Consider the following 17,510-nt stretch of genomic DNA (forward strand, 5'->3'; position numbering starts at 1 on the left):
TCATTGTCTTTCAGTTGTAAAATTATCACTTTCTGTAGACTATGCCTGGTGGCCCATTCACTGCTGACAGGCCTGTTGTCGTGGCCGAGTGGTTAAGGCGATGGACTAGAAATCCATTAGGATCTTCCTGCGCAGGTTCGAATCCTGCCGACAACGAAATTGAATTTTCTTGACCCCTCCGGAGGTTGAAGTTTCGTCGTGTTTCTTATACCAATCATATCCTCTCAGATCTCCACAAGTACATAGGGATTAGTTGTCCATTTGGGACAGGATCCCACCTCACACCTTTACACACCTGGTTATCCATCCTTCTAGCTCTATAGGCCACAGTAGCATAGGTTACAGGTTTGTAGTCAAGCCACAGATTTCAGGTGAGATCCCATGATACACTCAACAATACAACAACACGATTCTCATGAATAACCATTAAGCCATTTGCTAAGATTTCCCCCATTTTCACATGTGGAAACCTGTTGTCACTCTTACCCTGACGGATAGCTCCAGACACTTTTTGGTCCTATCTGAGGCATTTTTAAATTCATGTCCAAATGGCCATATTCTGAAGACACTCTTAAAGTCTGCAGGGTAATCGAACTGGCCACATCTAAAGTCAAGCCACAGGTCACAGTTGAGCTGCCTTGTTAAACCCTCAAAATAAATAATAACACGATTGCGTTGAAAATACCCATTAAGCCATTTGTTAAGATTTCAGCCATGTGGACCTGTTGTCACTCTTACCCTGATGATTGTTGATATTTACAGACACTTTTTCGGTCTTATCTGAGAAATTTTATCATTTATATCAGAATGGCCATATTCTGAGGCCAGTTTAGCGTTCATTCAATGACGATTTACACGATTGCGTTGAAAATACCCATTAAGCCATTTGTTAAGATTTCAGCCATGTGGACCTGTTGTCACTCTTACCCTGATGATTGCTGATACTTACAGACACTTTTTCGGTCTTATCTGAGGAATTTTATCATTTATATCAGAATGGCCATATTCTGAGGCCAGTTTAGCGTTCATTCAATGACGATTTACTACTCTTTTCCGTTGAAGGCCATATTGAGGTTAAATCAATGACTGGAGTTTTTCATTGATAAAAACAAATGACTATTGAAAGTGCAAGTCGGTATCGTGCATAAATTTACTGGTCTCTGTGGTGATTTTAGAAGGCTGTGCCTATTTCTACTTTTACCCCATACTCTTTAACCCGATACCCAGGTAATGTGCTGTAGTCAGGATGGCCGAGCGGTCTAAGGCGCTGCGTTCAGGTCGCAGTCTCCCATGGAGGCGTGGGTTCAAATCCCACTTCTGACAGTTGTTTAGTGCCTCTCAGGAGTCATGCTGCTTAGCAGTAATAATAAGATGATGAAATAACAATTTATAATAAACACTCTCAAATGTAAACCTTCTGGAGCTGAGCAAAGATCAAGGAAAATAAGAAAACAGCTGTACTTAATAACAAATGAATGAGGGGAACATTTCACTTTATTGCATTATAATGAGTTACTGAGTTACTTCATTGTCTTTCAGTTGTAAAATTATCACTTTCTGTAGACTATGCCTGGTGGCCCATTCACTGCTGACAGGCCTGTTGTCGTGGCCGAGTGGTTAAGGCGATGGACTAGAAATCCATTAGGATCTTCCTGCGCAGGTTCGAATCCTGCCGACAACGAAATTGAATTTTCTTGACCCCTCCGGAGGTTGAAGTTTCGTCGTGTTTCTTATACCAATCATATCCTCTCAGATCTCCACAAGTACATAGGGATTAGTTGTCCATTTGGGACAGGATCCCACCTCACACCTTTACACACCTGGTTATCCATCCTTCTAGCTCTATAGGCCACAGTAGCATAGGTTACAGGTTTGTAGTCAAGCCACAGATTTCAGGTGAGATCCCATGATACACTCAACAATACAACAACACGATTCTCATGAATAACCATTAAGCCATTTGCTAAGATTTCCCCCATTTTCACATGTGGAAACCTGTTGTCACTCTTACCCTGACGGATAGCTCCAGACACTTTTTGGTCCTATCTGAGGCATTTTTAAATTCATGTCCAAATGGCCATATTCTGAAGACACTCTTAAAGTCTGCAGGGTAATCGAACTGGCCACATCTAAAGTCAAGCCACAGGTCACAGTTGAGCTGCCTTGTTAAACCCTCAAAATAAATAATAACACGATTGCGTTGAAAATACCCATTAAGCCATTTGTTAAGATTTCAGCCATGTGGACCTGTTGTCACTCTTACCCTGATGATTGTTGATATTTACAGACACTTTTTCGGTCTTGTCTGAGAAATTTTATCATTTATATCAGAATGGCCATATTCTGAGGCCAGTTTAGCGTTCATTCAATGACGATTTACACGATTGCGTTGAAAATACCCATTAAGCCATTTGTTAAGATTTCAGCCATGTGGACCTGTTGTCACTCTTACCCTGATGATTGCTGATACTTACAGACACTTTTTCGGTCTTATCTGAGGAATTTTATCATTTATATCAGAATGGCCATATTCTGAGGCCAGTTTAGCGTTCATTCAATGACGATTTACTACTCTTTTCCGTTGAAGGCCATATTGAGGTTAAATCAATGACTGGAGTTTTTCATTGATAAAAACAAATGACTATTGAAAGTGCAAGTCGGTATCGTGCATAAATTTACTGGTCTCTGTGGTGATTTTAGAAGGCTGTGCCTATTTCTACTTTTACCCCATACTCTTTAACCCGATACCCAGGTAATGTGCTGTAGTCAGGATGGCCGAGCGGTCTAAGGCGCTGCGTTCAGGTCGCAGTCTCCCATGGAGGCGTGGGTTCAAATCCCACTTCTGACAGTTGTTTAGTGCCTCTCAGGAGTCATGCTGCTTAGCAGTAATAATAAGATGATGAAATAACAATTTATAATAAACACTCTCAAATGTAAACCTTCTGGAGCTGAGCAAAGATCAAGGAAAATAAGAAAACAGCTGTACTTAATAACAAATGAATGAGGGGAACATTTCACTTTATTGCATTATAATGAGTTACTGAGTTACTTCATTGTCTTTCAGTTGTAAAATTATCACTTTCTGTAGACTATGCCTGGTGGCCCATTCACTGCTGACAGGCCTGTTGTCGTGGCCGAGTGGTTAAGGCGATGGACTAGAAATCCATTAGGATCTTCCTGCGCAGGTTCGAATCCTGCCGACAACGAAATTGAATTTTCTTGACCCCTCCGGAGGTTGAAGTTTCGTCGTGTTTCTTATACCAATCATATCCTCTCAGATCTCCACAAGTACATAGGGATTAGTTGTCCATTTGGGACAGGATCCCACCTCACACCTTTACACACCTGGTTATCCATCCTTCTAGCTCTATAGGCCACAGTAGCATAGGTTACAGGTTTGTAGTCAAGCCACAGATTTCAGGTGAGATCCCATGATACACTCAACAATACAACAACACGATTCTCATGAATAACCATTAAGCCATTTGCTAAGATTTCCCCCATTTTCACATGTGGAAACCTGTTGTCACTCTTACCCTGACGGATAGCTCCAGACACTTTTTTGGTCCTATCTGAGGCATTTTTAAATTCATGTCCAAATGGCCATATTCTGAAGACACTCTTAAAGTCTGCAGGGTAATCGAACTGGCCACATCTAAAGTCAAGCCACAGGTCACAGTTGAGCTGCCTTGTTAAACCCTCAAAATAAATAATAACACGATTGCGTTGAAAATACCCATTAAGCCATTTGTTAAGATTTCAGCCATGTGGACCTGTTGTCACTCTTACCCTGATGATTGTTGATATTTACAGACACTTTTTCGGTCTTATCTGAGAAATTTTATCATTTATATCAGAATGGCCATATTCTGAGGCCAGTTTAGCGTTCATTCAATGACGATTTACACGATTGCGTTGAAAATACCCATTAAGCCATTTGTTAAGATTTCAGCCATGTGGACCTGTTGTCACTCTTACCCTGATGATTGCTGATACTTACAGACACTTTTTCGGTCTTATCTGAGGAATTTTATCATTTATATCAGAATGGCCATATTCTGAGGCCAGTTTAGCGTTCATTCAATGACGATTTACTACTCTTTTCCGTTGAAGGCCATATTGAGGTTAAATCAATGACTGGAGTTTTTCATTGATAAAAACAAATGACTATTGAAAGTGCAAGTCGGTATCGTGCATAAATTTACTGGTCTCTGTGGTGATTTTAGAAGGCTGTGCCTATTTCTACTTTTACCCCATACTCTTTAACCCGATACCCAGGTAATGTGCTGTAGTCAGGATGGCCGAGCGGTCTAAGGCGCTGCGTTCAGGTCTCAGTCTCCCATGGAGGCGTGGGTTCAAATCCCACTTCTGACAGTTGTTTAGTGCCTCTCAGGAGTCATGCTGCTTAGCAGTAATAATAAGATGATGAAATAACAATTTATAATAAACACTCTCAAATGTAAACCTTCTGGAGCTGAGCAAAGATCAAGGAAAATAAGAAAACAGCTGTACTTAATAACAAATGAATGAGGGGAACATTTCACTTTATTGCATTATAATGAGTTACTGAGTTACTTCATTGTCTTTCAGTTGTAAAATTATCACTTTCTGTAGACTATGCCTGGTGGCCCATTCACTGCTGACAGGCCTGTTGTCGTGGCCGAGTGGTTAAGGCGATGGACTAGAAATCCATTAGGATCTTCCTGCGCAGGTTCGAATCCTGCCGACAACGAAATTGAATTTTCTTGACCCCTCCGGAGGTTGAAGTTTCGTCGTGTTTCTTATACCAATCATATCCTCTCAGATCTCCACAAGTACATAGGGATTAGTTGTCCATTTGGGACAGGATCCCACCTCACACCTTTACACACCTGGTTATCCATCCTTCTAGCTCTATAGGCCACAGTAGCATAGGTTACAGGTTTGTAGTCAAGCCACAGATTTCAGGTGAGATCCCATGATACACTCAACAATACAACAACACGATTCTCATGAATAACCATTAAGCCATTTGCTAAGATTTCCCCCATTTTCACATGTGGAAACCTGTTGTCACTCTTACCCTGACGGATAGCTCAGACACTTTTTTGGTCCTATCTGAGGCATTTTTAAATTCATGTCCAAATGGCCATATTCTGAAGACACTCTTAAAGTCTGCAGGGTAATCGAACTGGCCACATCTAAAGTCAAGCCACAGGTCACAGTTGAGCTGCCTTGTTAAACCCTCAAAATAAATAATAACACGATTGCGTTGAAAATACCCATTAAGCCATTTGTTAAGATTTCAGCCATGTGGACCTGTTGTCACTCTTACCCTGATGATTGTTGATATTTACAGACACTTTTTCGGTCTTATCTGAGAAATTTTATCATTTATATCAGAATGGCCATATTCTGAGGCCAGTTTAGCGTTCATTCAATGACGATTTACACGATTGCGTTGAAAATACCCATTAAGCCATTTGTTAAGATTTCAGCCATGTGGACCTGTTGTCACTCTTACCCTGATGATTGCTGATACTTACAGACACTTTTTCGGTCTTATCTGAGGAATTTTATCATTTATATCAGAATGGCCATATTCTGAGGCCAGTTTAGCGTTCATTCAATGACGATTTACTACTCTTTTCCGTTGAAGGCCATATTGAGGTTAAATCAATGACTGGAGTTTTTCATTGATAAAAACAAATGACTATTGAAAGTGCAAGTCGGTATCGTGCATAAATTTACTGGTCTCTGTGGTGATTTTAGAAGGCTGTGCCTATTTCTACTTTTACCCCATACTCTTTAACCCGATACCCAGGTAATGTGCTGTAGTCAGGATGGCCGAGCGGTCTAAGGCGCTGCGTTCAGGTCGCAGTCTCCCATGGAGGCGTGGGTTCAAATCCCACTTCTGACAGTTGTTTAGTGCCTCTCAGGAGTCATGCTGCTTAGCAGTAATAATAAGATGATGAAATAACAATTTATAATAAACACTCTCAAATGTAAACCTTCTGGAGCTGAGCAAAGATCAAGGAAAATAAGAAAACAGCTGTACTTAATAACAAATGAATGAGGGGAACATTTCACTTTATTGATTATTATAATGAGTTACTGAGTTACTTCATTGTCTTTCAGTTGTAAAATTATCACTTTCTGTAGACTATGCCTGGTGGCCCATTCACTGCTGACAGGCCTGTTGTCGTGGCCGAGTGGTTAAGGCGATGGACTAGAAATCCATTAGGATCTTCCTGCGCAGGTTCGAATCCTGCCGACAACGAAATTGAATTTTCTTGACCCCTCCGGAGGTTGAAGTTTCGTCGTGTTTCTTATACCAATCATATCCTCTCAGATCTCCACAAGTACATAGGGATTAGTTGTCCATTTGGGACAGGATCCCACCTCACACCTTTACACACCTGGTTATCCATCCTTCTAGCTCTATAGGCCACAGTAGCATAGGTTACAGGTTTGTAGTCAAGCCACAGATTTCAGGTGAGATCCCATGATACACTCAACAATACAACAACACGATTCTCATGAATAACCATTAAGCCATTTGCTAAGATTTCCCCCATTTTCACATGTGGAAACCTGTTGTCACTCTTACCCTGACGGATAGCTCCAGACACTTTTTTGGTCCTATCTGAGGCATTTTTAAATTCATGTCCAAATGGCCATATTCTGAAGACACTCTTAAAGTCTGCAGGGTAATCGAACTGGCCACATCTAAAGTCACAGTTGAGCTGCCTTGTTAAACCCTCAAAATAAATAATAACACGGTCCCATTAAGCCATTTGTTAAGATTTCAGCTGCCTTGTTAAATTGTTGATATTTACCCTTTTTCAAAATAAATAATAATTCTGACCAGTTTATTCATTCAATGACGTTTACACGAAAAAATACCCATTAAGCCATTTGTTAAGATTTCAGCCATGTGGACCTGTTGTCACTCTTACCCTGATGATTGCTGATACTTACAGACACTTTTTCGGTCTTATCTGAGGAATTTTATCATTTATATCAGAATGGCCATATTCTGAGGCCAGTTTAGCGTTCATTCAATGACGATTTACTACTCTTTTCCGTTGAAGGCCATATTGAGGTTAAATCAATGACTGGAGTTTTTCATTGATAAAAACAAATGACTATTGAAAGTGCAAGTCGGTATCGTGCATAAATTTACTGGTCTCTGTGGTGATTTTAGAAGGCTGTGCCTATTTCTACTTTTACCCCATACTCTTTAACCCGATACCCAGGTAATGTGCTGTAGTCAGGATGGCCGAGCGGTCTAAGGCGCTGCGTTCAGGTCGCAGTCTCCCATGGAGGCGTGGGTTCAAATCCCACTTCTGACAGTTGTTTAGTGCCTCTCAGGAGTCATGCTGCTTAGCAGTAATAATAAGATGATGAAATAACAATTTATAATAAACACTCTCAAATGTAAACCTTCTGGAGCTGAGCAAAGATCAAGGAAAATAAGAAAACAGCTGTACTTAATAACAAATGAATGAGGGGAACATTTCACTTTATTGCATTATAATGAGTTACTGAGTTACTTCATTGTCTTTCAGTTGTAAAATTATCACTTTCTGTAGACTATGCCTGGTGGCCCATTCACTGCTGACAGGCCTGTTGTCGTGGCCGAGTGGTTAAGGCGATGGACTAGAAATCCATTAGGATCTTCCTGCGCAGGTTCGAATCCTGCCGACAACGAAATTGAATTTTCTTGACCCCTCCGGAGGTTGAAGTTTCGTCGTGTTTCTTATACCAATCATATCCTCTCAGATCTCCACAAGTACATAGGGATTAGTTGTCCATTTGGGACAGGATCCCACCTCACACCTTTACACACCTGGTTATCCATCCTTCTAGCTCTATAGGCCACAGTAGCATAGGTTACAGGTTTGTAGTCAAGCCACAGATTTCAGGTGAGATCCCATGATACACTCAACAATACAACAACACGATTCTCATGAATAACCATTAAGCCATTTGCTAAGATTTCCCCCATTTTCACATGTGGAAACCTGTTGTCACTCTTACCCTGACGGATAGCTCCAGACACTTTTTTGGTCCTATCTGAGGCATTTTTAAATTCATGTCCAAATGGCCATATTCTGAAGACACTCTTAAAGTCTGCAGGGTAATCGAACTGGCCACATCTAAAGTCAAGCCACAGGTCACAGTTGAGCTGCTTGTTAAACCCTCAAAATAAATAATAACACGATTGCGTTGAAAATACCCATTAAGCCATTTGTTAAGATTTCAGCCATGTGGACCTGTTGTCACTCTTACCCTGATGATTGCTGATACTTACAGACACTTTTTCGGTCTTATCTGAGGAATTTTATCATTTATATCAGAATGGCCATATTCTGAGGCCAGTTTAGCGTTCATTCAATGACCTGATTTACTACTCTTTTCCTTATCTGTTGAAGGCCATATTGAGGTTAAATCAATGACTGGAGTTTTTAAATCATTGATAAAAACAAATGACTATTGAAAGTGCAAGTCGGTATCGTGCATAAATTTACTGGTCTCTGTGGTGATTTTAGAAGGCTGTGCCTATTTCTACTTTTACCCCATACTCTTTAACCCGATACCCAGGTAATGTGCTGTAGTCAGGATGGCCGAGCGGTCTAAGGCGCTGCGTTCAGGTCGCAGTCTCCCATGGAGGCGTGGGTTCAAATCCCACTTCTGACAGTTGTTTAGTGCCTCTCAGGAGTCATGCTGCTTAGCAGTAATAATAAGATGATGAAATAACAATTTATAATAAACACTCTCAAATGTAAACCTTCTGGAGCTGAGCAAAGATCAAGGAAAATAAGAAAACAGCTGTACTTAATAACAAATGAATGAGGGGAACATTTCACTTTATTGCATTATAATGAGTTACTGAGTTACTTCATTGTCTTTCAGTTGTAAAATTATCACTTTCTGTAGACTATGCCTGGTGGCCCATTCACTGCTGACAGGCCTGTTGTCGTGGCCGAGTGGTTAAGGCGATGGACTAGAAATCCATTAGGATCTTCCTGCGCAGGTTCGAATCCTGCCGACAACGAAATTGAATTTTCTTGACCCCTCCGGAGGTTGAAGTTTCGTCGTGTTTCTTATACCAATCATATCCTCTCAGATCTCCACAAGTACATAGGGATTAGTTGTCCATTTGGGACAGGATCCCACCTCACACCTTTACACACCTGGTTATCCATCCTTCTAGCTCTATAGGCCACAGTAGCATAGGTTACAGGTTTGTAGTCAAGCCACAGATTTCAGGTGAGATCCCATGATACACTCAACAATACAACAACACGATTCTCATGAATAACCATTAAGCCATTTGCTAAGATTTCCCCCATTTTCACATGTGGAAACCTGTTGTCACTCTTACCCTGACGGATAGCTCCAGACACTTTTTTGGTCCTATCTGAGGCATTTTTAAATTCATGTCCAAATGGCCATATTCTGAAGACACTCTTAAAGTCTGCAGGGTAATCGAACTGGCCACATCTAAAGTCAAGCCACAGGTCACAGGTGCCTTGTTAAACCCTCAAAATAAATAATAACACGTTGCGTTGAAAATACCCATTAAGCCATTTGTTAAGATTTCAGCTTGTTTGTCACTCTTAAATTGTTGATATTTACCACTTTTTCAAAATAAATAATAACCACGATTCATTCAATGACGTTGAAAAAATACCCATTAAGCCATTTGTTAAGATTTCAGCCATGTGGACCTGTTGTCACTCTTACCCTGATGATTGCTGATACTTACAGACACTTTTTCGGTCTTATCTGAGGAATTTTATCATTTATATCAGAATGGCCATATTCTGAGGCCAGTTTAGCGTTCATTCAATGACGATTTACTACTCTTTTCCGTTGAAGGCCATATTGAGGTTAAATCAATGACTGGAGTTTTTCATTGATAAAAACAAATGACTATTGAAAGTGCAAGTCGGTATCGTGCATAAATTTACTGGTCTCTGTGGTGATTTTAGAAGGCTGTGCCTATTTCTACTTTTACCCCATACTCTTTAACCCGATACCCAGGTAATGTGCTGTAGTCAGGATGGCCGAGCGGTCTAAGGCGCTGCGTTCAGGTCGCAGTCTCCCATGGAGGCGTGGGTTCAAATCCCACTTCTGACAGTTGTTTAGTGCCTCTCAGGAGTCATGCTGCTTAGCAGTAATAATAAGATGATGAAATAACAATTTATAATAAACACTCTCAAATGTAAACCTTCTGGAGCTGAGCAAAGATCAAGGAAAATAAGAAAACAGCTGTACTTAATAACAAATGAATGAGGGGAACATTTCACTTTATTGCATTATAATGAGTTACTGAGTTACTTCATTGTCTTTCAGTTGTAAAATTATCACTTTCTGTAGACTATGCCTGGTGGCCCATTCACTGCTGACAGGCCTGTTGTCGTGGCCGAGTGGTTAAGGCGATGGACTAGAAATCCATTAGGATCTTCCTGCGCAGGTTCGAATCCTGCCGACAACGAAATTGAATTTTCTTGACCCCTCCGGAGGTTGAAGTTTCGTCGTGTTTCTTATACCAATCATATCCTCTCAGATCTCCACAAGTACATAGGGATTAGTTGTCCATTTGGGACAGGATCCCACCTCACACCTTTACACACCTGGTTATCCATCCTTCTAGCTCTATAGGCCACAGTAGCATAGGTTACAGGTTTGTAGTCAAGCCACAGATTTCAGGTGAGATCCCATGATACACTCAACAATACAACAACACGATTCTCATGAATAACCATTAAGCCATTTGCTAAGATTTCCCCCATTTTCACATGTGGAAACCTGTTGTCACTCTTACCCTGACGGATAGCTCCAGACACTTTTTGGTCCTATCTGAGGCATTTTTAAATTCATGTCCAAATGGCCATATTCTGAAGACACTCTTAAAGTCTGCAGGGTAATCGAACTGGCCACATCTAAAGTCAAGCCACAGGTCACAGTTGAGCTGCCTTGTTAAACCCTCAAAATAAATAATAACACGATTGCGTTGAAAATACCCATTAAGCCATTTGTTAAGATTTCAGCCATGTGGACCTGTTGTCACTCTTACCCTGATGATTGCTGATATTTACAGACACTTTTTCGGTCTTATCTGAGAAATTTTATCATTTATATCAGAATGGCCATATTCTGAGGCCAGTTTAGCGTTCATTCAATGACGATTTACTATTGCGTTGAAAATACCCATTAAGCCATTTGTTAAGATTTCAGCCATGTGGACCTGTTGTCAACCCTGATGATTGCATATTGACACTTTTTCGGTCTTATCTGAGGAATTTTATCATTTATATCAGAATGGCCATATTCTGAGGCCAGTTTTTCATTCAATGACGATTTACTACTCTTTTCCGTTGAAAATATTGAGGTTAAATCAAATTGATAAAAACAAATGACTATTGAAAGTGCAAGTCGGTATCGTGCATAATTTACTGGTCTCTGTGGTGATTTTAGAAGGCTGTGCCTATTTCTACTTTTACCCCATACTCTTTAACCCGATACCCAGGTAATGTGCTGTAGTCAGGATGGCCGAGCGGTCTAAGGCGCTGCGTTCAGGTCGCAGTCTCCCATGGAGGCGTGGGTTCAAATCCCACTTCTGACAGTTGTTTAGTGCCTCTCAGGAGTCATGCTGCTTAGCAGTAATAATAAGATGATGAAATAACAATTTATAATAAACACTCTCAAATGTAAACCTTCTGGAGCTGAGCAAAGATCAAGGAAAATAAGAAAACAGCTGTACTTAATAACAAATGAATGAGGGGAACATTTCACTTTATTGCATTATAATGAGTTACTGAGTTACTTCATTGTCTTTCAGTTGTAAAATTATCACTTTCTGTAGACTATGCCTGGTGGCCCATTCACTGCTGACAGGCCTGTTGTCGTGGCCGAGTGGTTAAGGCGATGGACTAGAAATCCATTAGGATCTTCCTGCGCAGGTTCGAATCCTGCCGACAACGAAATTGAATTTTCTTGACCCCTCCGGAGGTTGAAGTTTCGTCGTGTTTCTTATACCAATCATATCCTCTCAGATCTCCACAAGTACATAGGGATTAGTTGTCCATTTGGGACAGGATCCCACCTCACACCTTTACACACCTGGTTATCCATCCTTCTAGCTCTATAGGCCACAGTAGCATAGGTTACAGGTTTGTAGTCAAGCCACAGATTTCAGGTGAGATCCCATGATACACTCAACAATACAACAACACGATTCTCATGAATAACCATTAAGCCATTTGCTAAGATTTCCCCCATTTTCACATGTGGAAACCTGTTGTCACTCTTACCCTGACGGATAGCTCCAGACACTTTTTGGTCCTATCTGAGGCATTTTTAAATTCATGTCCAAATGGCCATATTCTGAAGACACTCTTAAAGTCTGCAGGGTAATCGAACTGGCCACATCTAAAGTCAAGCCACAGGTCACAGTTGAGCTGCCTTGTTAAACCCTCAAAATAAATAATAACACGATTGCGTTGAAAATACCCATTAAGCCATTTGTTAAGATTTCAGCCATGTGGACCTGTTGTCACTCTTACCCTGATGATTGTTGATATTTACAGACACTTTTTCGGTCTTGTCTGAGAAATTTTATCATTTATATCAGAATGGCCATATTCTGAGGCCAGTTTAGCGTTCATTCAATGACGATTTACACGATTGCGTTGAAAATACCCATTAAGCCATTTGTTAAGATTTCAGCCATGTGGACCTGTTGTCACTCTTACCCTGATGATTGCTGATACTTACAGACACTTTTTCGGTCTTATCTGAGGAATTTTATCATTTATATCAGAATGGCCATATTCTGAGGCCAGTTTAGCGTTCATTCAATGACGATTTACTACTCTTTTCCGTTGAAGGCCATATTGAGGTTAAATCAATGACTGGAGTTTTTCATTGATAAAAACAAATGACTATTGAAAGTGCAAGTCGGTATCGTGCATAAATTTACTGGTCTCTGTGGTGATTTTAGAAGGCTGTGCCTATTTCTACTTTTACCCCATACTCTTTAACCCGATACCCAGGTAATGTGCTGTAGTCAGGATGGCCGAGCGGTCTAAGGCGCTGCGTTCAGGTCGCAGTCTCCCATGGAGGCGTGGGTTCAAATCCCACTTCTGACAGTTGTTTAGTGCCTCTCAGGAGTCATGCTGCTTAGCAGTAATAATAAGATGATGAAATAACAATTTATAATAAACACTCTCAAATGTAAACCTTCTGGAGCTGAGCAAAGATCAAGGAAAATAAGAAAACAGCTGTACTTAATAACAAATGAATGAGGGGAACATTTCACTTTATTGCATTATAATGAGTTACTGAGTTACTTCATTGTCTTTCAGTTGTAAAATTATCACTTTCTGTAGACTATGCCTGGTGGCCCATTCACTGCTGACAGGCCTGTTGTCGTGGCCGAGTGGTTAAGGCGATGGACTAGAAATCCATTAGGATCTTCCTGCGCAGGTTCGAATCCTGCCGACAACGAAATTGAATTTTCTTGACCCCTCCGGAGGTTGAAGTTTCGTCGTGTTTCTTATACCAATCATATCCTCTCAGATCTCCACAAGTACATAGGGATTAGTTGTCCATTTGGGACAGGATCCCACCTCACACCTTTACACACCTGGTTATCCATCCTTCTAGCTCTATAGGCCACAGTAGCATAGGTTACAGGTTTGTAGTCAAGCCACAGATTTCAGGTGAGATCCCATGATACACTCAACAATACAACAACACGATTCTCATGAATAACCATTAAGCCATTTGCTAAGATTTCCCCCATTTTCACATGTGGAAACCTGTTGTCACTCTTACCCTGACGGATAGCTCCAGACACTTTTTTGGTCCTATCTGAGGCATTTTTAAATTCATGTCCAAATGGCCATATTCTGAAGACACTCTTAAAGTCTGCAGGGTAATCGAACTGGCCACATCTAAAGTCAAGCCACAGGTCACAGTTGAGCTGCCTTGTTAAACCCTCAAAATAAATAATAACACGATTGCGTTGAAAATACCCATTAAGCCATTTGTTAAGATTTCAGCCATGTGGACCTGTTGTCACTCTTACCCTGATGATTGTTGATATTTACAGACACTTTTTCGGTCTTATCTGAGAAATTTTATCATTTATATCAGAATGGCCATATTCTGAGGCCAGTTTAGCGTTCATTCAATGACGATTTACACGATTGCGTTGAAAATACCCATTAAGCCATTTGTTAAGATTTCAGCCATGTGGACCTGTTGTCACTCTTACCCTGATGATTGCTGATACTTACAGACACTTTTTCGGTCTTATCTGAGGAATTTTATCATTTATATCAGAATGGCCATATTCTGAGGCCAGTTTAGCGTTCATTCAATGACGATTTACTACTCTTTTCCGTTGAAGGCCATATTGAGGTTAAATCAATGACTGGAGTTTTTCATTGATAAAAACAAATGACTATTGAAAGTGCAAGTCGGTATCGTGCATAAATTTACTGGTCTCTGTGGTGATTTTAGAAGGCTGTGCCTATTTCTACTTTTACCCCATACTCTTTAACCCGATACCCAGGTAATGTGCTGTAGTCAGGATGGCCGAGCGGTCTAAGGCGCTGCGTTCAGGTCTCAGTCTCCCATGGAGGCGTGGGTTCAAATCCCACTTCTGACAGTTGTTTAGTGCCTCTCAGGAGTCATGCTGCTTAGCAGTAATAATAAGATGATGAAATAACAATTTATAATAAACACTCTCAAATGTAAACCTTCTGGAGCTGAGCAAAGATCAAGGAAAATAAGAAAACAGCTGTACTTAATAACAAATGAATGAGGGGAACATTTCACTTTATTGCATTATAATGAGTTACTGAGTTACTTCATTGTCTTTCAGTTGTAAAATTATCACTTTCTGTAGACTATGCCTGGTGGCCCATTCACTGCTGACAGGCCTGTTGTCGTGGCCGAGTGGTTAAGGCGATGGACTAGAAATCCATTAGGATCTTCCTGCGCAGGTTCGAATCCTGCCGACAACGAAATTGAATTTTCTTGACCCCTCCGGAGGTTGAAGTTTCGTCGTGTTTCTTATACCAATCATATCCTCTCAGATCTCCACAAGTACATAGGGATTAGTTGTCCATTTGGGACAGGATCCCACCTCACACCTTTACACACCTGGTTATCCATCCTTCTAGCTCTATAGGCCACAGTAGCATAGGTTACAGGTTTGTAGTCAAGCCACAGATTTCAGGTGAGATCCCATGATACACTCAACAATACAACAACACGATTCTCATGAATAACCATTAAGCCATTTGCTAAGATTTCCCCCATTTTCACATGTGGAAACCTGTTGTCACTCTTACCCACCTGAAACCCCACCTTTTAAGGATTTCTGAAGACCCTTACCTGTTGTCAACCTTTTTGTCCTACCCTGACGGATAGCTCCAGACACTTTTTGGTCCTATCTGAGGCATTTTTAAATTCATGTCCAAATGGCCATATTCTGAAGACACTCTTAAAGTCTGCAGGGTAATCGAACTGGCCACATCTAAAGTCAAGCCACAGGTCACAGTTGAGCTGCCTTGTTAAACCCTCAAAATAAATAATAACACGATTGCGTTGAAAATACCCATTAAGCCATTTGTTAAGATTTCAGCCATGTGGACCTGTTGTCACTCTTACCCTGATGATTGTTGATATTTACAGACACTTTTTCGGTCTTATCTGAGAAATTTTATCATTTATATCAGAATGGCCATATTCTGAGGCCAGTTTAGCGTTCATTCAATGACGATTTACACGATTGCGTTGAAAATACCCATTAAGCCATTTGTTAAGATTTCAGCCATGTGGACCTGTTGTCACTCTTACCCTGATGATTGCTGATACTTACAGACACTTTTTCGGTCTTATCTGAGGAATTTTATCATTTATATCAGAATGGCCATATTCTGAGGCCAGTTTAGCGTTCATTCAATGACGATTTACTACTCTTTTCCGTTGAAGGCCATATTGAGGTTAAATCAATGACTGGAGTTTTTCATTGATAAAAACAAATGACTATTGAAAGTGCAAGTCGGTATCGTGCATAAATTTACTGGTCTCTGTGGTGATTTTAGAAGGCTGTGCCTATTTCTACTTTTACCCCATACTCTTTAACCCGATACCCAGGTAATGTGCTGTAGTCAGGATGGCCGAGCGGTCTAAGGCGCTGCGTTCAGGTCGCAGTCTCCCATGGAGGCGTGGGTTCAAATCCCACTTCTGACAGTTGTTTAGTGCCTCTCAGGAGTCATGCTGCTTAGCAGTAATAATAAGATGATGAAATAACAATTTATAATAAACACTCTCAAATGTAAACCTTCTGGAGCTGAGCAAAGATCAAGGAAAATAAGAAAACAGCTGTACTTAATAACAAATGAATGAGGGGAACATTTCACTTTATTGCATTATAATGAGTTACTGAGTTACTTCATTGTCTTTCAGTTGTAAAATTATCACTTTCTGTAGACTATGCCTGGTGGCCCATTCACTGCTGACAGGCCTGTTGTCGTGGCCGAGTGGTTAAGGCGATGGACTAGAAATCCATTAGGATCTTCCTGCGCAGGTTCGAATCCTGCCGACAACGAAATTGAATTTTCTTGACCCCTCCGGAGGTTGAAGTTTCGTCGTGTTTCTTATACCAATCATATCCTCTCAGATCTCCACAAGTACATAGGGATTAGTTGTCCATTTGGGACAGGATCCCACCTCACACCTTTACACACCTGGTTATCCATCCTTCTAGCTCTATAGGCCACAGTAGCATAGGTTACAGGTTTGTAGTCAAGCCACAGATTTCAGGTGAGATCCCATGATACACTCAACAATACAACAACACGATTCTCATGAATAACCATTAAGCCATTTGCTAAGATTTCCCCCATTTTCACATGTGGAAACCTGTTGTCACTCTTACCCTGACGGATAGCTCCAGACACTTTTTTGGTCCTATCTGAGGCATTTTTAAATTCATGTCCAAATGGCCATATTCTGAAGACACTCTTAAAGTCTGCAGGGTAATCGAACTGGCCACATCTAAAGTCAAGCCACAGGTCACAGTTGAGCTGCCTTGTTAAACCCTCAAAATAAATAATAAAACGATTAAGCCATTTGTTGAAAATACCCATTAAGCCATTTGTTAAGATTTCAGCCATGTGGACCTGTTGTCACTCTTACCCTGATGATTGCTGATATTTACAGACACTTTTTCGGTCTTATCTGAGAAATTTTATCATTTATATCAGAATGGCCATATTCAGGCCAGTTTAGCGTTCAGGCCAGTTTAGCGTTCATTCAATGACGATTTACTACTCTTTTCCGTTGAAGGCCATATTGAGGTTAAATCAATGACTGGAGTTTTTCATTGATAAAAACAAATGACTATTGAAAGTGCAAGTCGGTATCGTGCATAAATTTACTGGTCTCTGTGGTGATTTTAGAAGGCTGTGCCTATTTCTACTTTTACCCCATACTCTTTA

At 40.6% G+C, this 17,510-nt stretch overlaps 12 non-coding genes across 12 annotated transcripts; all 12 read left to right on the forward strand.

The window, feature by feature from the left end:
• The first annotated feature begins 74 nt into the window (after window positions 1–74).
• trnas-aga (transfer RNA serine (anticodon AGA)) lies at window positions 75–156 on the forward strand. The gene has a single exon. It is a non-coding gene; the product is annotated as a tRNA-Ser (tRNA).
• A 1,443-nt stretch (window positions 157–1,599) lies between these two features.
• trnas-aga (transfer RNA serine (anticodon AGA)) lies at window positions 1,600–1,681 on the forward strand. The gene has a single exon. It is a non-coding gene; the product is annotated as a tRNA-Ser (tRNA).
• Window positions 1,682–3,124: 1,443 nt separating this feature from the next.
• trnas-aga (transfer RNA serine (anticodon AGA)) lies at window positions 3,125–3,206 on the forward strand. Its single transcript has one exon. It is a non-coding gene; the product is annotated as a tRNA-Ser (tRNA).
• Window positions 3,207–4,650: 1,444 nt separating this feature from the next.
• trnas-aga (transfer RNA serine (anticodon AGA)) lies at window positions 4,651–4,732 on the forward strand. Its single transcript has one exon. It is a non-coding gene; the product is annotated as a tRNA-Ser (tRNA).
• Window positions 4,733–6,177: 1,445 nt separating this feature from the next.
• Window positions 6,178–6,259, forward strand: trnas-aga (transfer RNA serine (anticodon AGA)). Its single transcript has one exon. It is a non-coding gene; the product is annotated as a tRNA-Ser (tRNA).
• A 1,351-nt stretch (window positions 6,260–7,610) lies between these two features.
• trnas-aga (transfer RNA serine (anticodon AGA)) lies at window positions 7,611–7,692 on the forward strand. Its single transcript has one exon. It is a non-coding gene; the product is annotated as a tRNA-Ser (tRNA).
• A 1,266-nt stretch (window positions 7,693–8,958) lies between these two features.
• trnas-aga (transfer RNA serine (anticodon AGA)) lies at window positions 8,959–9,040 on the forward strand. The gene has a single exon. It is a non-coding gene; the product is annotated as a tRNA-Ser (tRNA).
• Window positions 9,041–10,404: 1,364 nt separating this feature from the next.
• trnas-aga (transfer RNA serine (anticodon AGA)) lies at window positions 10,405–10,486 on the forward strand. Its single transcript has one exon. It is a non-coding gene; the product is annotated as a tRNA-Ser (tRNA).
• A 1,407-nt stretch (window positions 10,487–11,893) lies between these two features.
• On the forward strand, window positions 11,894–11,975 carry trnas-aga (transfer RNA serine (anticodon AGA)). Its single transcript has one exon. It is a non-coding gene; the product is annotated as a tRNA-Ser (tRNA).
• Window positions 11,976–13,418: 1,443 nt separating this feature from the next.
• trnas-aga (transfer RNA serine (anticodon AGA)) lies at window positions 13,419–13,500 on the forward strand. Its single transcript has one exon. It is a non-coding gene; the product is annotated as a tRNA-Ser (tRNA).
• Window positions 13,501–14,944: 1,444 nt separating this feature from the next.
• On the forward strand, window positions 14,945–15,026 carry trnas-aga (transfer RNA serine (anticodon AGA)). The gene has a single exon. It is a non-coding gene; the product is annotated as a tRNA-Ser (tRNA).
• Window positions 15,027–16,536: 1,510 nt separating this feature from the next.
• trnas-aga (transfer RNA serine (anticodon AGA)) lies at window positions 16,537–16,618 on the forward strand. The gene has a single exon. It is a non-coding gene; the product is annotated as a tRNA-Ser (tRNA).
• Window positions 16,619–17,510: the final 892 nt, after the last annotated feature.

Source organism: Oncorhynchus nerka, unplaced genomic scaffold, assembly GCF_034236695.1.
Source record: "Oncorhynchus nerka isolate Pitt River unplaced genomic scaffold, Oner_Uvic_2.0 unplaced_scaffold_1163, whole genome shotgun sequence".
In the NCBI taxonomy this organism is placed as follows: Eukaryota; Metazoa; Chordata; class Actinopteri; order Salmoniformes; family Salmonidae; genus Oncorhynchus; species Oncorhynchus nerka.